The 20,283-nt window shown below is 44.4% G+C and overlaps 1 pseudogene; it reads left to right on the top strand.

The window, feature by feature from the left end:
* The first annotated feature begins 1,334 nt into the window (after window positions 1–1,334).
* On the top strand, window positions 1,335–15,010 carry LOC128929495 (ribose-5-phosphate isomerase pseudogene; annotated as a pseudogene).
* The last annotated feature ends 5,273 nt before the right edge of the window (window positions 15,011–20,283 follow it).

Genomic DNA, 20,283 nt, shown 5'->3' with positions numbered 1-20,283 from the left:
TTTTACGCTTACAAAAATCCTTATGAAAATACTCTTAATCGTGGCAACAAAAAAGTCAACACAATTGATCATTTTGGCAGGTTCTATAGGCCCACTTTTAAAGTCCAAATACTCAAAGAGGTTTAACTGTTAAAAAATAATGCACTTATAGAGAAATGGGAACCTCCATGAACATGACTTGGATGTGTTCTTATTTAATTAATATTGACAGAGCTGGGGTGGGACAGAACGCAAAGGAGGTGGGTACTGTGCACTTTTCTTTCTTCCTATTAACGTACATATTACTGAACCTGGTCCTTCAGAACTCCAGTATCAAAACAAGAACAATCTACTTATTTTTAGGTCAATAGTTCTCAAACTTTAGAATACATCAGAATTGCCTGAAGCAGTTTTAACTGCGTACAACCCTCAGCATCTCTGATTTGGCAGGTGCCATGGACTGAATGTGACCCCCAGAATTCATATGTTGAAGCTCTCACCACCCAATATGATGCTGTCTGGAGGTAGAGTCTTTAGGGAGGTGATTAAAGTCAGAGGAGGTCACAAGGGTAAGCCCTGATCCAATAGGATTCCTGTCTTTATAAAAAGAGGAGAAACCACAGAGCTGTCTCTCTTCAAGTGCATATAGAAGAAAGGCCATGTGAGGCCACAGTGAGAAGGCAGCTGTCTGCAAGCCCAGAAGAAAGCCCTTACCAGAATCCAACCCTGATGTCACCTTGATCTTGGACTTCTCACCTCCGTAACTGTGAGAAAATGAATTCTGTTGTTTAAGCCAACCAGTGTATGGTATTCTGTTGTGGCAGCCTGAGCCGAGAATATAGTGACCTGGGCTGGAGTAACAGTTTCCCAGGTGAGGCTGCTGCTTATGTGGATGCTCCAGGGACCACACTTTGAGAACCAGTGTTTCACCTCTTGCTGGTCATCAGCCATATGATAGATTGGAGTTGTAATTTAGATGTCTTTCTGTATGCCCTCTTGTATTTTATACCTTTGGAATTTAAATGTGATCTCAGGTTTAAGAACCAACAGACCCTGTTGTTTGCTCCCCATGGTGTGTCCTGTGAAAAGACATCCTTCCGTCTCTTGCCTCCTTCCCCCTGGATGCTCAGAGAGAAGCCCATAGAATTTTGGTATCAGGTTGTTAAGATGCAGAGTAACCAGTGAAGGCAACAGACATTGCCACTTTTTTTTCTTTTTTTCTGATCTGTAGTAGCAAATTTGGGCTTCTCATTTGGACATGCACCCAGGGGTAATTTTTATATTATATAAAATTATGTGCATACACACACACACACACACACACACACACACACACACACACACATTCTGGCAATGTAAAAGAAAAGCGCTGCTCAGGGCTGGAGTGGAGTTCCAGGGAAGTAGATCATAATTCATATCTGATTTTCTGTCTGGTTTCATTTCTGCCTTGTATTTTGGATTTTATTCTGTCAAGCAGAGGCTCCTGTCTGAACACTGTTACCTCTGGTACCCACCTTTATTTGGTGACCAGTTTCACCCTCACCTTGTGCTTCAATCTTTTATGACCTTAAAGGAAAAATAAAAGGAATACGTTTGACAAGAGAAAAGAAATTATGGGCTTCAGGGTGTTATACTTAAAGCTTTTCCCAACAGGCTGACAGGATGAATTGCTTTAAAATGCTGGGCTTCCTGATCTTCTAACACTGAGGCAGTTTTCACAGATATTTTCAACAATTGGGAGACACTGGACTGGGTTCAGTAATATGTAGGTTAGTAGAAAGAAAGGAGAGCATGCAATTGGCTCTTTCCTTTGTGATTTCTCCCCTCCCCTCTCATCCATCTCTCTCTCTCTCTCTCTCTCTCTCTCTGTCTCTTCCTCCCCCCCATATATATATATATTTGAGATACAGTTTTGCTCTATTTGCACAGGCTGGAGTGCAATGGCACAATCTTGACTCACTGCAACCTCCGCCTCCTGGGTTCAAGTGCTTCTCCTGCTTTGGCCTCCCAAGTAGCTGGGATTACAGGTGCCCACCACCATGCCCAGCTAATTTTTGTATTTTTAGTAGAGTTGGGGTTTCACCATGTTGGCCAGGCTGGTCGCGAACTCCTGACCTAAGATGATCTGCTCGCCTTGGCCTCCCAAATTGCTGGGATTAAAAGCATGAGCCACCACGCCCAGACTCTTTGAATATTAATTAGGAAAAACATGCAGGTCACATTCACAGAGATCTCCCATTTCTTTATGACTGGACTCTTTTTTAAAAGTTAAAAGTCTTTTTTAACCTTATAAAAGTTAAAACACTTTTAAAAAGTCTTTCGTTCACCTTCCCTTTTTTATAAAGATGAATTAGAGCTTTCCTCCCTATGGCAGGAATAGTTGGGCATTAGTCTCCCTCTAAATAAACAATTCTCCTAACAGGGAAACGTCAAAGAAACACTGTTTCCGGTGTGGCGTCTTCATGCAGGTCCGCAGCAACGTCAATTCTTGCCTCCTCAGAAGAAAGAATCTGACTGAGGGACATACAGCAGAAGAGACTGAGACAAGATTCAGAGCAGGAATGGATGTTTATTTTAAAACGCTTTAGAACAGGAAAGAGGAAAATTCATCTGAAAGAGACTCAAGTGGGCACCTGAAAATCAAGTGCCGTGTTTAACCTTTACCTTAGGACTGAATAGGCTTGTCTCTTTCCATGAGTCTTCCCTTAGGGTGGGCTGCCCGCATGCGCAGTGCCCTCCTTACCCTGGGGAGGTGAGCACGTGCAGTGCATGTAGGAAGCTGCACGCATGCCCATCTGAGGCTTTCTTCCCCTTTCCAGTGGAGCACCTCCGGAAGGCCATACTTCGCCATTTTGTCTCTTGCTGCACCTGCATGGGAAGTTGTTTCCCCTGATTCCTGCGTCCAGTTAACACTTTAACTGTATTATTCACAGGATTGGATCATCCGGAGATTGTCTCTCCCTGGCACCCTGGCACCGGCTGTATTATCACTTTTAGAGAGGCAATGTGACGACTGTTGAACCATCACCTGACATTCCTAGTAGGTTGGGGAGAAGAGCCCTCTCCATTGCCCAGCTCATGCCTACTGTTTTACCTGTAACAGGCACCAGTGATTTCTTCCATACTTGATTATTGAAATCCGTTCCTGAAGTTCAGTTCTCCTTCTCAAAGACTGTCTTAGCAAATAGCATACGACCTCACTTAATGTGGACACTAAAAAAGTTAAGTCTTTTACAGAAGCAGAGAATAGAAAGGAGGTTAGTTACCAGGGCTGGGATGACAGGCTGGGGAAGGGTAAGATGTTGTTCAAAGGGTGCAAAGTTTCAGTTTGACAGGAGGCATAGTTTTACTGAGGATGGAGAGTACCCTTAACAGTGATTTATTGTTTATTTCAAAATTGCTCAAAGTAGAAATTGTTGGCTCTAACTGGCGACTTTTATGTTATATAAATTTCATCTCAATAAACAAAAGCTGTATAAATTAGGGGGAGAAAGGTATAATTTGCAATTCTACTTATCTTAGATTTCATAACCTTCACATCTGCCTTTCTCCTAAATTGTGTTGCAGAGAAAGTTTCACATTTAATTTAGATACTAAGCCCCACGGAATAGTCCTGAGTTGACCTCCAAATCTTGTTAAGTATTGTATCAGTCTTCAATAAAATAGCCCTAATAAGAATGGGAAGAATAAAGTCATCCTGTGAGTCAGTGAGAAAACTGGGAATGGATCCCAAGGAGCATTACCTTGCAGTCTCTTCTGGATTCTTTTGATATCTCTCCACGTCCCTGAAACTCCTGACATAATGGAAGATGACTTGTCAAATGATGTCATCCACCCAACCAGGAGAAAAAACGCAGAGGAGCCTCGAACATAGGTTACAGACTGCCATGTCCTCTGGAGGCTGTTGCATTCAGATTCGATTGTGCCATTGGCAGAATTATGAAGCAACATAAAATTTGTCTGGGTTGCTTTTAGCTCACTCTTTTCTGTATCTTTTGACCCTCTCTGGGACCTTGGCTTCTAGGCTTCAGGCACCTAGAGAGAGCTTCTACCCTTCTACCTCTCCTTTTATTCCTCCATCTATACCACTATTTAGAAAGGTGACATCATTTCTCCCTGAGAGTGAATTTTACATAGGTGTCTCCTACTAACATTGTTGGAGATATCTCCACTTTGTTGTGGGCCCCAGATATTTTTACAGGGTTGCTGAGCATTCTCGGGACCCTCAGTCCATCTAGTGATCTGCCTGGTGTATTTCAGGAAGACACACTGGAGTAATTAACTGTTGCAGATCACTGCCAAGTGTGAGGTCTAGGACCACAGAGAAGTACTAGTAGTCAGGGCAGCCTAGCTGGTAAACTGACTAAATAGATTGAGTTGTAGAAAAATACAAATCTGCAAGAGTAATTAAAGTTTTGGCTTTAACTTTGCCCAGAGGCAAATTGCCGAGTTTCTGTGCCTAAAAGGATCAAAGGACCACTTGACTCAGTCATCCAATTTTCATTAGATCCATTTAACTCAAAAAACATTTTACCCTCAAGGAGTTTATAAGTCATTTCTGTATTCTCTTTCCCACACCTGTAATACCTTCCTGTAATACACACTCACATTGTCCCTGCTTATTGAGATCACAAGAAGGGGCACCAGGTGATGGAAAGCTGAATTATAATCAGAAAAATATATCTGTCTACTTGCAGATAATACAGATTTAGCACCTCACTTGGCTGGCCAACCTCTTTTTGCAATTTCAAAAGCATTCATTATTATCTAGTTTCAAGGAAGTGGGGTACACTTCCAAGTTGTCTGTTATAACCATGTACCTATGGGAGTCCCCACTTTCTAGGAACATAAGGTGTTATCAGCATCAGATGATCCAATTCACAAGTGGTTATTAACTGCTGGTCAGCTGAATATGTCCCTGAGCTCTGTCTACTCTTGGGCGCCTCTCACGGACTTCAGCTTGTACTGTCCATTCAAGTACTAACCGCGCATCATAGAACAAGAAGTTGGAGCAAAAATATTTAGGCCTACATTTTGCTCCTAATTTTCTTGTGTTTTAAATGCAAACTAATGGAATCTGCAAGAAACATCAGCAAAGTAAGGGTGCAAATGTATTTGCCAGAGGCCTTTTCAGGATCTTTATCCTTTCAATGAGAACACTCCTGTCATTTTCTAACATTTGGGTTTGCTGAGTTTCTATTGACTAGTTGGCATTGATTTTTACAAATCTTCTTTGGGGGTAGGGACTACATTTTTCCCCTTCTTATTTTCAATATTTATTTTTCCATTCCAAAGCTTAATCTTAGGGGGAAGTTCCTTGGTCTGTGTTTGGGAAAATTACTTTTGGGGCGGTTGCCAAAGTTCTGGGTGACTTTGAAGTCTAGACAGCACCAAACTAAACATGGTCTTCGCCCTTTTGCTGCTATTTGTGTAAGTGTCCATCATTCGGTACCTCTGGGCAGGCCCAGGGAGTCTTTGGAAATTAGACTGATCCCAGTGAATAAATTAACTCAACAGTATTGCACAGATAAAATCAACCTGATTCTGATGACTCTGGAATGGACGAACATTTGTAAATATGCTTTTACATTTCTGAAATAACTTGGGCTAAAGAGGTGAAACAAGTCATTACTTTTAAATCTTGTATCAACATCATTTTAGGAGATTTTAGGAGTCAAACTGAGGGATAATGGTTCGGATGGATAACTTTTGTGGAATTTTTTTGTAAGACTACTCGATATTGCCAAGGGGTGCAGTGGGGCTGATACTTGAGGACAACTCAGGGGAGGTTCGGCTCCTCCTCCAGGTGCCTAAGACAGGACTTTGACAACTCGTTGAGGAGATTAACCCATGGCCTTGGTAACAGAGAAAAGATTGAATGCACCACCCTTTCATCATCTGCTGAACCAGGTTCTCTATTTGTCTTATATTTGTTTCTACTCATCTGCACTCTGTAATGTAGATCGGTACTGCTACTGTCCCTCACACTCCAAATCTGTGACACAGGTAAATCCTGAGAGGTTAAATTAACTCTTACACTCCGTGGAGGGCAATGACAGAATTAGTGTGGTTACTTCCAGGTATTCAGGGAAAGCCCTTATGTATAAAGATTTCTTTATGTTTCTGAGCTGTGATTACCATGATTTTGCATTTAGTAATAAACCAAGTATAGTATTTTACTGCATAACAAATTGTCCCAAAACTTAACAGCTGAAAACAACAGCACCCATCCATTATGTCACAGCTTTTGAGAATCAGGAGTCTGGTGGTTCTGGCTCAGGGGTCTTATGATGTAGGCCAGGGCTGCAGCCATCTGAAGGTTTGAGTGAGGTTAGAAGATCCACTTTTTTTTTTTTTTTGAGATGGAGTATCATTCTGTTGTCCAGGCTGGAGTGCTGTGGCACAAGCTTCGCTCACGGCAACCTTCACCTCCCCAGGTTCAAGCAATTCACCTGCCTCAGCCTCCCAGGTAGCTGGGATCACAGGTACTGGTCATGATGCCTGGCTAATTTTTGTATTTTTAGTAGAGACGGCATTTCACCATGTTGGCGAGGCTGGTCTCGAACTCCTGGCCTCAAGTGATCTGCTTGCCTTGGCCTCCCAAAGCATTGGAATTATACGCATGAGCCACTGTCCCGGACCATGGAAGACCCACTTCTAAGAAAGCTCACTCACAGGGTTGGTAAATTGATGCTGCTTTTTGGCAGAAAGCCTCACTTCCTCACTATGCAGAACTCTCCATGGGGTACTTGATTGTCTTCATGACATGGCAGCTGGGTTCTCCCAGAGTAAATGATCGGAGAGAAACAGAAGACACAGTGTTTTTTATGAGCTAGCATGGACGTCACAGACCATCAATTCTGCACATCCTCTTGTTCCATTGGCCAGCCCTATTCTATGTGGGCAAGGAGGACATGCCAGGAGAAAGAATCACTGGGGGCCATCTTGGAGACTGCCTACCACACCTAGAGTTACCTGGCCATGTTACTTTGGACCAGGTAGAGTCTTGGGGAGCCAGGAAGCCATCTGTTTTGTGTGGCTTCTTTGTGGATTACAGTCTTGCCTGCTTCCTATGCCTCTCCCTAGTGAGGTTCCCTGGCTGGCTGCCTGCTTGGTTTCCAAGCCTTTAGAAATTACTCCTATGGGCTGGACGTGGTGACTCATGCCCGTAATCCCAGCAGCACTTTGGGAGGCTGAGGCAGGTGGATCACCTGAAGTCAGTAGTTTGAGACCAGCCTGGCCAACATGGTGAAACCCCATCTCTACTAAAACTACAAAAATTAACCGAGCATGATGGTACATACCAGTAATTCCAACTACTCTGGAGGCTGAGGTGGGAGAATCGCTTGAACCCAGGAGGTGGAGATTGCAATGAGCTGAGATTATGCCACTGCACTTCAGCCTGGGTGACAGAGCAAGACTCCTCTTAGAAAAAGAAAAAAAGAAAAGGAAAAAGAAATTTTTCCTATGGCTGGATTTCAATCTTAACCTTAAAGCACCCTGGAATCAGCACATTGCAGAGATGGAAAGGTCAGCAGTGGTCCAATTCCCTTCTTTTATAATAAGGAACTATCATAATTTACAAGGTCAATCTAAGATAGTTCTTAGGCAGGTGAACTGTAATAACCTATAACCTGTGGCTCCAAGTGAGGGGTCTGGAAATTTTCCTTAGTGATTTGGGCTACTAAGATCCAGACGGTTGAGAGTTGAAGAGTTACCCTTATACTCCTTCTCTCCTCACTTGAATACTTCACACGCCCGTGTACACCTGGATCCTTGTCATTGTGTGAATGAATGAACAGAGAATTGATTCAGAATAAGGAAATGGGGAAATTGCTGAAGGCCTTTGATGCCAGGAGTGTGGAGAAGGGAAACACTGGAGAGAGGTTTGTCCCACAGTTTGTCCCACTATATGCACCTCCTACGAATTTGGCAGGGATGTCGGTCATGCCAGAGACTGAAGGAATAAGTGAACTGAACCTCTTGTACTCAAAGCCTCCCTTCCTTGGGCTTCACTGTCAAATTTCCAAAGCAATTGTCTCTTCCAGAAAGGGTCCATAGACTGGGCATAGTGGCTCACATCTGTTATCCCAGCATTTTGGGAGGCTGAGGCGGGAGGATGGCTTAAGCCTAGTTTGAGTTTGAGACCAGCCTAGGAAACATAGGAAGACCCCCATCTCTACAAAAATAAAAAAAATATTAGATGAGTATGGTGATGTGCACCTATAGTCCTGGCTACGTGGGAGGCTGAGATGGGAGGATCGCTTGAGCCAGGGAGGTCGAGGCTACAGTGAGCCGTGATTGCATCACTGCACTTTGGCCTGGGTGACAAAGTAAGACTCTGTCTCTAAATAAATAAAAAAGGGTCCATAGGATTCCCTGTTCCTTAGTTCCCATGGCTGTCCATATGTGTATAACCTCCAGCAAGATCAACTGAACCGAAACAGAGGTCATTTCCTTAGGCTTGAAACAAATAAGGCATGAAAAACTAAAAGGTAAACAACTGTATTTTTTGAAGGGATGGAACTCTAGCAAAGAATCAGAATTAAGGCAGGCCTTTTAGGTTTTCTTTCTTTAAAGTGATGCTTGATTGATTTCCAGCCCTTTCTGCTCAGTCTATACTTGTAATTATACATGTGAACACCATGTCCAGTGCTGGCAGCCTTGCTCACCTCATAGAAAAAACCACAGCTCTTCTCATTGTGGCTGTAACCTATGAACTGGTGATTCTCCCTGTGTACGTTCTATCTGGGCCACTCCCAGAGAAATTTAGCACAGCGTTTTTCCAGGGGAAGAGTGATAAAACAGCGTGAATGATTCTCTCCGGAACTCATTAAACTTGTTTCTTCTTCTACCTCTAAGCTAGCCACATACTTTTTTGCCATGTTTTTCTGGCATTTTCCCATCCATCTGGACACATGCCAGAGGCAACCCCTCTCATAAAGAACTTTGGAACTATGACTTGAAATAGTGCAGACTTGCATCATTTTGAGCCGTTTGCCAAGGAGGCTTGAAAAATGTGAGCACGTGAAGATTTCAAAGTGTTGGCAATAATAGGATGGTCTGTTTCCAGGAACACTTTCAGGCTTTAGGTCTTGTTCTGCTTAAATTATAGCAGGTACTAGCCATATTTCTAAGAGTGTTTCCTAACGTGGGGTCTGAGAATTTTTGGTTGTGTGTGTGTGTGTGTGTGTGTGTGTGTGTGCGCATGTATGTGTGTGTATGTTTGTGAGAGAGAGAGAGAGAGAAAGGAAGATGCAGAGACAGAAAGAGGCTGAAAGATGGAGAGAAAGAGAGAGACAAAAAGACACACAGAGGCAGAGGCAGAGTCCTCACTCTTGACTGCAGCTCTGGAAGGAATTCTTAGAAGCAACTGACACTATTGTTGGAGCATCAAAAATTGGAGTGGGAGAATTAGGTGAAGGCTGAAAGGAATATCAGAGAAGGTTGTAAGGATGAAAGCAGTCATTCACCTTACGTGGTGAAGGAATATTGTCATAGAATGAAGGGAAGGAAAAATTTTTATAAAAAAAAATAGAGGTCTTAGACAATCTGCTTGATGATTGAGTTTCTGACAGCAAGACACAGGAGCATGTACACTTCCCAGAAAAGAAACCATTGGAATAGCGTAGAAGGAACCTCTCGAGTTCTCCTAAAGGATGTGGCCCCCTCCCTAGCCAACTGGAAGAGAACAGCCAGAAAATTTCTTTGTAGTAGAGGGTGCAATGTGCTCTCAAACAATGCCTTATAGCTTCTCTCTAACCCAGGGGAACACAAGGAATCCCTGAGAACCCTAGAAGAGCTGATTAAGCTGAGTCACAGCAGAACACAGTGGCTCATGCCTGTAATCCCAGCACTTTGGGAGGCTGAGGCAGGAGGATTGCTTCAGCTGGGGAATTTGAGACCAGCCTGGACAACATAGGGAGACACCATCTTTATAAAAACAAATATTGATTATAATTATGTATGTGCATGGTACTGCATGTCTGTGATCCCAGCTATTCAGGAGGCTGAGTGGGGACAATTGCTGGAGCCCAGGACGCTGAGGCTGCTGTGAGCTGTGATTGTGCCACTGCCTACACTCCAGCCTGAGCAACAGAGAGAGACTCTGTCTCAAAACAAAAAAAGAAAGAAAGAAAAGGAAAAAGTTGAGTCAGATTTATGACATGCTGGAGGAATGAACAAAGAAAAGCTAAGCAAAGGAAAAAGATCCATGGGCGTCTGACAGAACCAGCCACGTAAGCTGACAGATGCTGCTGGGACCCGCAAAGACAATACTTGCCTCATCTCGGATGAAAAAATATGGCGCATGAAGACATAAATGTTTGTATTATTACATGACTAGTACATGAACATCACTCTTGTCTTTCCATAGGGTTTGGAGGACCTGACAGTTGCAAGCATGTCACAAGCAGACATGAGCTGGCGAGCACCTCATGCATAAATCTTCCAGCACCTCAGGCCTTGTCCCTTGTCCCCTTCCCTCCATAGCCTCGAGAAGTGTGAATGGTTCTGTCTCTGCTGCTCATACCAATTGGTGCTCCTGGGGTAGCGGATGACTAGATGATGGAAAAATTTTATAGATCCTGTGATTTCAAGAATAGATAAAGTAGATTTTTGAAGAGGAGAAATCACTTAGAGCAAGTGACCAGGGCTGATTGGCTTTTTATGGTGGTTCCTTTGTCCTCAAAACCTTTGCCGCTGGTGTGGCCTACATGTGTTGGTTTACGAAAAATCACAGCAATAGGGATTGTTTGGGATAAGATGTGTCTTCTAGGGGCAGGGTGTGGTAGGCTATTAGTCATTCATCATCAGCGTGGATCGGCTTGTGAAGATTGTGTTTCTTCTGAGAGTTGATAGGGGTTGTACAGAGGCAATGGACATTTGATTTGAGAGCAACCGAGGAGCAATTGGGTGATTGTGGAGCATGGAGCATTTTGAAGGGATGAGAAGGGGTGGGATGCTTCAGTGGGAGCCAGAGAGCAGCTCCACAACCCTAGAGACTAAGAATCGATGGAGCATGCCAAAAAGAAGAACTGCCCGAGAAAATTCTCCAGGACCTAAGGTAATTGGACGATAGAAATCACAGAGCAGCCAGGCGCAGTAACTCACGCCTGTAATCCCAACACATTAGGAGGCTGAGGCAAGAGGATCACAAGGTCAGGAGTTCGAGACCAGCTTGGCCATCTCTAGTAAAAATACAAAAATTAGCCGGGTGTGGTGGTGTGTGTCAGTTATCCCAGCTACTTGGGAGGCTGAGGCAGGCAAATCACTTGAACCCAGGAGGTGGAGGTTACAGTGAGCCGAGGTTACAGTGAGCTGAGATTATACCATTGCACTTCAGCCTCAGCTACAAGAGCAAGACTACCATCTCAAAAAAAAAAAAAAAAGAAATGGAAAAGAAAGAAATCAGAAAGCAGATGCTAGAGTGAGGCATCAGGAGGCAGAGCTCTGGGCCCTTCAGCAACCTGTACAAGTGGCTCCTGGTGCTGCTCTGGGGTGGGCTGGGGGTGCATCCTTCAGCGGAGGTGGGAACAGCTGGAAGCTCCAGGGTTCCCAAGTGCAGCTCTCAAGGCATACACAGTCCAGGCCCTGCTGCCATGGTGGCAGCACAAGCAGCAGCTGTGGAGACCCCAACAGCATCTGCCTGGTCCCTTCCATGATGTCCAAGGCCGAGGAGGCCAAGAAGCTGGCTGGCCGTGGGGTGGTGGAGAACCACATGAGGAATAACCCAGGTCTGGGAACTGGAAGTAGTTCTACAAATGTCCATGCTGTGCAGCGAGTAGCGGAAAGGTGCGTCGGAAGAATCTGAACCTGGTCTGTGTTTCCACTTCCTTCCAGGCTCATCCTGCAGTAGGTCTTGACTCTCCATGACCAGGATCAACAACCAGAGACTGACCTCACCATCTGGTGAAGTAAATGCTGTTGTTAATCTCATCAGTCTTCTCCTGATCTAGGGGAAGACCATGGCTTCATCATGATTGCTGATTTCAGGAAAGATTCAAAGAACTTTGGGGATCAGTGGCACAAGGGAATCCCAGTGGCCTTCATCCCAGTGAGCTGAGCTGTGAGCCAGAAGTTTAGGGGTGTGGTTGAATTCCAAATGGCTGTCAACAAGGCAGGTCCAGTAGTGACAGATAATGGGAATTTTATCTTGGACTGGAGGTTTGACCAGGTACATAAATGGGGTGAAGTGAACAGAGCTGCCAGAATAATGATCCCACATGTGGTGGACACGGGCCTGTTCATCAGCACGGCTGAGAGAGTCTACTTCAGGATGCGGACGGCTCACTGAACAGGAGGGAACAGCCTTCCTGCTGACCTTGCAAGGAACAGAGTGTCTTCCCCCTTGAACCACAGGTCACAGCCAAGGGGGACATTCCTCTCCAGGGGCCTTTGCCTTCATGTATCTATGCCAGGGTGGACAACCGGCAGGAGGGAGAAGAGAGGGCAGTTAAATCCAGTCTTCTGAAGTATTGTTATTAAATATCATTTTTCTTTCTTTTCTTTTCTTTCTTTCTTTCTTTTTTTTTTGAGACAGGGTCTTGCTCTTTCACCCAGGCTGGAGTGCAGTGGCATGAACTCAGCTCACTGCAGCTGCTGTTTTCTGGGTTCAGGTGATTCTCATGCCTCAGCCTTCCAAATATGTGGGGTTACAGGTGCCTGCCACCATGCCTGGCTAATTTTTGTATTTTTAGTAGAGACAGGGTTTTGCCATGTTGGCCAGGCTGGTCGTGAACTCCTGACCTCAAGTGATCTGCCCACCTTGGCCTCCCAAAGTGCTGGGATTGCAGGCCTGAGCCATGGTGCCTGGCTTGTCATTCAATATCTTTTAAAAGAGAAAAATATAAACATAATTTTGCTATTAAAATATTGAGGGGTTTTAAATAAAGCTAAAAAGGAGAGAAATCATAATGAGGTCTGAGTTTGGGTCTCCTAAGTTGTGCACTTGGAGTAGTCGCGGGAGTTAGGGCAAAAGAGCTCACTTCAGGAAATCAGGACTTAGTGTTTCTCTCCTGCAGGACTCCTCTGAGACTTTTATATGCTAATGACCATCATGAATATCTAAAAACGACTACAATATAAAGTGTGTAAGGAGTTTATTTTAGCAAACATTTGAAGGGCATCTCAGGGGACCAGTGATCAACAGGATATATTTTGGGGGAATAAATTTGTTTATTTGAAACATCATTATCCAAAATCTTGGGCAGCATTTTCACCTCCAAACCTCAGGTGAAAAGAAAGATGTTAGTTGGACCATCTGTTTTCTTTCTAATTCTGGAATCTACACCCATTAGAAATGCAAGGGTACCATCTGAATGAGGAGTGATGGGGCAATGGAAGGAGGTAGGAAAGGCAGCAAAGGCAAAAGTCAGCATTATGAAATCCTCCCAATGCCAGCTGACTCTAAAAAACAGGAAGGAAATGCGTTTCCTCCTGCACTCCTCATTCCACAGCGGTGGGACCCACAGCTCGGAGCACCTTACACTCCAGTTACTAACTTTTTCTCTCTACTGACAATGCTCAGACCTGCCCAGCGTGTCTTGGTTAAGTCCTATCAATTTTATCTCCTAAATGGCTCTTGTATTAGTCTGTTCTCACATTGCTATAGAGAAATACCTGAGACTGGGTAATTTATACAGAAAAGAGGTTTAATTGGCTCATGGTTCCGCAGGCTGTATAGAAGGCATGATGCTGACATCTGCTTGGCCTCCAAGGAGGCCTCAGGAAACTTACAGTCATGGCAGAAGGCAAAAGGGGAGGTAAGACATTTCACACGGTCAGAGCAGGAGGAAAAATGTGAGATGCTACCTACTTTTAAACAACCAGATCTCATGAGAACTCACTCACTATCATGAGAACAGCACTAGGGGGATGGAGCTAAACCGTTAGAAACCACCCCCATGATACATTCACTTCCCACCAGGCCCCACCTCTAACACCGAGGATTACAATTGAGCATGAGATTTGGGTGGGGACATAGATCTAAATGCTATCAGCTCTCAAATAGAACTATTGTGTGATCTAGCAACACCACTGCTGGGTATATATACAAAAGAAAAGACATCCACATATTTAAAAAGTATCTGTACTCCCATGTCTATTGCAGCACAATTCACAATATCCAAGATATGGAATCAGCTTAAGTATCTATCAATGGATGAATGGATAAAGAAAGCATGGTACATATACATAATGGAATACTATTCAGCCTGAAAAAGAATGACATCGTCATTTGCAACAACATGGATGGAACTGGAGGAAAATATATTAAGTGAAACAAGCCAGGCACAGAAAGACAAGTACTGCATGTCCTCTCTCATATGTGAGAGCTAAAAAAAGAAAATTCAAGCTGGCCAGACACTTTGGATCACGCCTGTAATCCCAGCATTTTGAGATGCCAATGTGGGTGGATCATGAGGTCAGGAGATGGAGATCATCCTGGCTAACATGATGAAACCCCGTCTCAACTAAAAATACAAAAACTTAGCCGGGCATGGTGGCATGCACCTATAGTCCCAGCTACTCCAGAGGCTGAGGCAGGAGAATGGCTTGAATCTGGGAGACAGAGGTTGCAGTGAGCCGAGACCGTGCCACTGTACTCCAGCCTGGCATCAGAGTGAGACTCTGTCTCAAACAAACAAACAAACAAACAAACAAAACCAATTGAACTCATGATGATAGAGAGCAGAATGCTGGTTACCAGAAGCTGGAAAAGGCAGTGTGGAGCTGGGGATAGAGAGAGGATGGTCAGTAGGTACAAAAATACAGTTAGATAGAAGGAATAAGATCTAGTATTCAGTTATACAGGAGGGCAGCTATAGCTAGCAGTCATTTATTATACATTTTCAAGTAACTGAAAGAGTGGAATTGGAATGTCCTAACACTAAGAAGTGATAAATGCTTGAGGTGATAGATACCCCACTACCCACATTTGATCATTACACTTTCTATGCTTGTAGCAAAATATCATGTGCACCCCATGAATATGTACAACTGTGTATCCATAGTAATTAAAAATTTGTAAAAATTTAGAAATAGCTCTCAAATCTGTCCCTTCCCTCCGAATCTAACAGTTCTCTACTCTCACCCTGGTCTCCTGGCACACGGCCCCATGGGTCCTCCCCTGTCTGCTCCAGCGCCATCTAGCTCATCCTCCATGCAGCAGTCAGCTTCAAACATGAATCAGGTCAGGTCAGCATGCCCACCAGCCGGCCTCTAGATGAAAGTCCTCTCATTTTTCTCGCAGGATGGATAATCCTTTACTGAGGAAGGCCTTGTGTGGCTGGCCCTCGCACACCTCTTGTGCCTCTTCTCATCCTCACTGTCCCTTGCTCCCTGCACCCCAGCCACATGGACCCCCTCCCCACAGACTCCCTGCTGCCCTTTGCCACAGGACCTTGGCACATGTGGCCCTCTCTGCCTTTGCCACCGTCTCACTTTCAGCCCAATCACATTTCCTCAGAGCATGCTTCTCTGGTCTCCCTGGCTGGCTCAGATCCTCCTGTAAGTCCTCATGGTACCACGCACCTCTCCTGTTTACTTCCTACAGCTGCACTCAGTGTTGATTTCTGCGACTGTGATTAGTGTCTGCCATTTGCATTGGGCAGGCCAGTCAGATGCTCCATGAGGACGTACAATCTTGTCCATTGTTGCAACTCCATCACTTAGCGTGGTGCCTCATAAATACAAGGACACCAGTCTGGTAACACTGTTTGATTTCATGGCTTGAGGGATTGGTTGGACCTAAATCCTTTGAGAGCAGAGGTTTCTGCCTGAGATCCATGGAATATATATGGACCCTTCTAGAGAATGTATACAAATATTTGTGCTGTTACGTTTTTCTCAGGGAAAGTGTGCACAGAAGGGTCTATGAACTGCTCCCCTTTCTGCCAAAATGTTAACCATGGTGGTACTATAATTATTTGGATTTTCAAAAGAATTACCTCTTACCCTAATGGATCTTAAATAACTAACATGCGTCAGGCACAGGAGCAGTTAATGCCAAGTTGTGACTGATTGGATGGTAAAAGCGCAATGAGACATTCTCAGCGTGTTGGTTACATAGAGAGAAAGGGAAGACCCACCGAAGTGTGTGTTCCCCACGGTACTTATCCCACGCGTGAAAGAGCAGGACACCGAGGCAGAAGGAACCATGACTGAACTTGGGTTGGGAGGAACCCTGTTGCTGAGAACCCAATCTTAGCAGCTAAGCAGTTTCATCTGCAGTTTTTTTTTTCTTCCAAGTGGGCAAGGAAGGAAACCTCCGTCTTCTTCGCAACCTGGGAGATGATGGGAAATTACCTTCTAACAGCCTCTCAGAAGAGACAGGCAGGGAAGGGGAGAGGGCCTCCCAGGGAGTGCCGTAAGGCATTCTGCCGGCTCAGAGGATCTTTGGCTCCAGTCTCCCCTGCAGGGCGTATGTGGACATGCACAAGCTGTCCCAGGCACCAGGCAGGAGCAGCTCCCTTACAACAGGTTAACAACAGAGAGTGAGTATTTCCAGACAGAGTGAGAGAGGATCACGTCGGCCCACCCAGTCATTCAGGGCGCGGGCAGAATATTTCTCACTACTGCTTCTTTCCTGGTTTCAACTGCTGGAAACTCTCCTGTTTTTCATTCCTTTAATCGCTTACAGTATCCAAACCCTCAAATGCTTATTTATTCTTTTGTCCCCTAATGGTTCTCGCAATAGCACCAGTGGACCAGAGATGTCTAGTAGTAAGAATAAAAATTTTCTAAATCCAGGGCTGGAATTGTTAGGGAGGACTGTGGTGATACATTCTGCCATTCTGCATTTCTTTGCTTTCCTTGGCTTTTTTTTTTTTTTGAGACAGAGTCTTGCTCTGTCACCCAGAGTGCAGTGATGTAATCTCAGCTCCCTGCAACCTCTACCTCCCAGGTTCAAGCGATTCTCCTGCCTGAGCCACCCAAGTAGCTGGGATTACAGGCAATTGCCAGCACGCCTGGCTAATTTTTGTATTTTTAGTAGAGACGAAGTTTTTTCATGTTGGCCAGGCTGATCTCAAGCCCCTGACTTTGGGTGATCCACCTGCCTCAGCCTCCCAAAGTGCTAGGATTACAGGCATGAGTGCGTGCCCGGCCACATTCTGCATGTCCAATAATTGCTTGAAAATGCACCGCTTAGGAGTGGAGAATTGTTTGCATTTAAGAGACAGCCGCAGGTAGTGGAAAGCCCAATTTTGCAGCTGAGAGTGTGTGGTGATGACTCATGGATGTGTGGATAAAAATGCTGTCCCCTCCCTGTCTCTGGTGAGCTGACTGTAACAAGGCCTCCCGTGAGGCTTGCGAGGACTTGCTCAAGCTCCTCGGAGGAGGTGAGGGAAAATCCCGGGAGGCTGGGAGAAGATGCAAATTGAGTTCTCTCACAGTGAAAGGATGCAACCCCTGCTGATAAGCAGCCCACACTCTGGTTTTAATAAGCTTGAGGGTTGGTACTTCTTAGTAATGAGCAGACTTGAAAGGAAATGGAACCAGCTCAGGAGTTTTAGTTCGTTTGTTCTATAGTAGAAAGCACCAACTAGTGATTTGAATAGCAGTAGGTAATGTCTTGGAACCAAGTGACGAGGTAGAAAAAGGATTTGATATTTCTCCAGCCTAATTTATGGTTGATAGAATTTTGGTCTCTCTCTCACAAAATAATGTGCAGGCCCTTATCTAATTAGGAAAGGAGGTGATTGGCTCTTCAAGGCAATGTCATCCCTGAGCATCGTTAGTAAGATCCTCCCTAATCTGGGAACTGTTTCATGTTTAAAGCCATTAAGTTTTTTTTTTTCATTCACCATGAGAGAATGTTTTTGGGGGAACTCAGCACCATCCTGTAGTTGAAATAAATGTCCATGTATCTACAAGCAATACCCATGTCTCTCGCATTTAACCATACAGAAGAAACAGTACATGGCATGAATCCTCACATTTTCCTGGGTAACAGGTAAGTGGCAAAACGAATTGGCTTTTAACATTGAAGGAGACCCTAAAACTCAGACCTACTGAGTGTTTTGCTGACAGCAGCGTAACCACATTGAGGGAGTCCAGAGATGGGGCCGATCACCATGGAAAATCCTGAACCAGCTAGATGGGTGTGGTGGCAGGCTCCTGTAATCCCAGCTACTCGGGAGGCAGAGACAGGAGAATTGTTTGAACCAGATGGCAGAGGCTGCAGTAAGTCAAGATCGTGCCACTGCACTCCAGCCTGGGAGACAGAGCAAGACTCTCTCTCAAAAAAAGAAAGAAGGAAAGAAGGAAACCAAGAAAAGAAAGAAAAAGAAAAATAGAGAAAGAAAGGAAGGAAGGAAGAAAGGCAGAATGCATCACCACAGTCCTCCCTAATAATTCCAGCCCTGGATCCAGAAAATTTTTATTCTTACAACTAAACAGCTCTGGTCCTCTAGTGCTGTTACAAGAACCATTACGGGACAAAAGGATAAATAAGCGTTTGAGGTTTTGGAGACTGTAAGCGATAAGAGGAATGAAAAGCAGGGAGTTTCCAACAATTGAAACCATGAAGCAATCCAGGGTTTTCTCTCCAGGAACCTCGAGACCCACATGAAGGAACCCTGGGCTTTCTGCAGGATCCCCGCTCCTTTGGCATCCATGGAGTCACAGTGAAGGACATTCCCAGCCATGTTTTGGGTGGCAGATGGGAAGGCAGTGGTCATGGAACCAAAGGATTTGGAAAAACTTAGGAATGAAGACACAAATTGGAAACATAAGCCTTGAGTTCTTAACGGTTTTATCAGATATAACCTTGATTTTTGCCTTTTGTGCCTCTGAAATGGGAGTATAATTCTGCTCTGATTTTCAAAGGTGCCATAAGGGCTGATGAATTAAACAACATCAATTATTTTTGCGAATATAAAACTCTAACATAAATAAAGAATATGTAGTAAATATAGACCCTCCATAGTCTATAAACAAAATTAATGTGGATGCAGAAATCTATTCTATTTAAACGGTTAAAAAACGAGTAGCATTTCCTTTCTGTTTGGATTTTAATTTAAACCTAGGGATTTATGTGAGGAAACACCTGACTGAGCATGGACAAGGACAATTATTTGGAGAGAAAAATATGATTTTGAAATTCACACCCAGTGCCAGCGCTCTCAAGGTGCATGCCAGGTTTCCGAGAACATTGCCTGGTCTCAGGGGAGTACATATGCAGAAATTTACTTTGCTACTGATTTATCTAGTACAGACCAAAAATAAAACATGGATGACTGTTTCCCTCAGATCTCAGGGATATTAGAGGGATCTTGTTAATCGAAACAAATGGAAAAAATCTAAAATGTCTGCTCTGCTGCCGTTTAAAAATGTCACTGCACTGAAGAGGAAATCTGTAATAATGCTTATCTTTCAATACAGTTTTGCATCTGAAACTGACCAAAGATGTCTCCAAACTTCTCCCTGTTTTGCTTAAGTATCCCAGTTCCAATGCCTAATAAACCGATAGCATCCCAGTATTGTTTTGTACACCCAGAGTGAAACTTAGTAACTGAAAGCCCATATCAAATCACAGAGCCTGAGTCACTGCCCTCATGGGCGAGAGAGATGGGGAGAAGCACAGGCTATGGGGCTGTGTCCCAGGGATGAGCTGGGAGAGCCGAGGTCAGACTCCTGTTGTGATTTGGCTCAAGGGCTTTGCATTCCAGTTTCAATTCAGGTTCCAGCACGTATAGTGACTCATGAACAGGGCACAAATGAGCATGGATGTTGGGATTAACCAAGAAAAAGGAATTGAACAAAGCAGACAGCAAAGTCAGTGGGACACATTTCCGGGGCCACTGCAGAGTCAGAACCAGGGAGTGACTTCAGGTCAGACTGCATCAGGCTGGGGATATGTATTTCCAAAGGGGAATCATGAGAGGGACCCAGGTGGTAGGGAGATGCCAAACCACATTCGTCTCACTACAGTGTTTTGATCAAAAGGAGGGAAAAATACAGACTGGATGAGCTGGGTGAGCAGAGAGAGAAGTGGGCACCCTGGCTGTGTCCTAGAATTTCCACACAGGGGAAACATGGGCCAGATGAGCAGCGGGACTGTCACTCATGAGGAGCAACAAGCAGCACTGGGCAGTTTTGGGCCTATTTGGGCAGGGGAGGATTGAGGGTCAGGCAGGGACCGGGATCTGCCACTTGCCTTTAATGAGTGGTCTTTGAAGCCCCAACTTTAGGACTAATGTGTATAGGCAGTGGACTTTAAAAATTTTTTAGATTCAAGGAGTAACTTATATACAGTCAAGCTTGAGGAATGTTTGCATATGCATATGCCCATGTAAACAACTA

The sequence above is a fragment of the Callithrix jacchus genome, chromosome 13 (genome assembly GCF_049354715.1).
Source record: "Callithrix jacchus isolate 240 chromosome 13, calJac240_pri, whole genome shotgun sequence".
Lineage (NCBI taxonomy): Eukaryota > Metazoa > Chordata > Mammalia > Primates > Cebidae > Callithrix > Callithrix jacchus.
The sequence above is the reverse complement of the archived record's forward strand: the minus strand, read 5'-3'. Positions and strand labels throughout refer to the sequence as shown.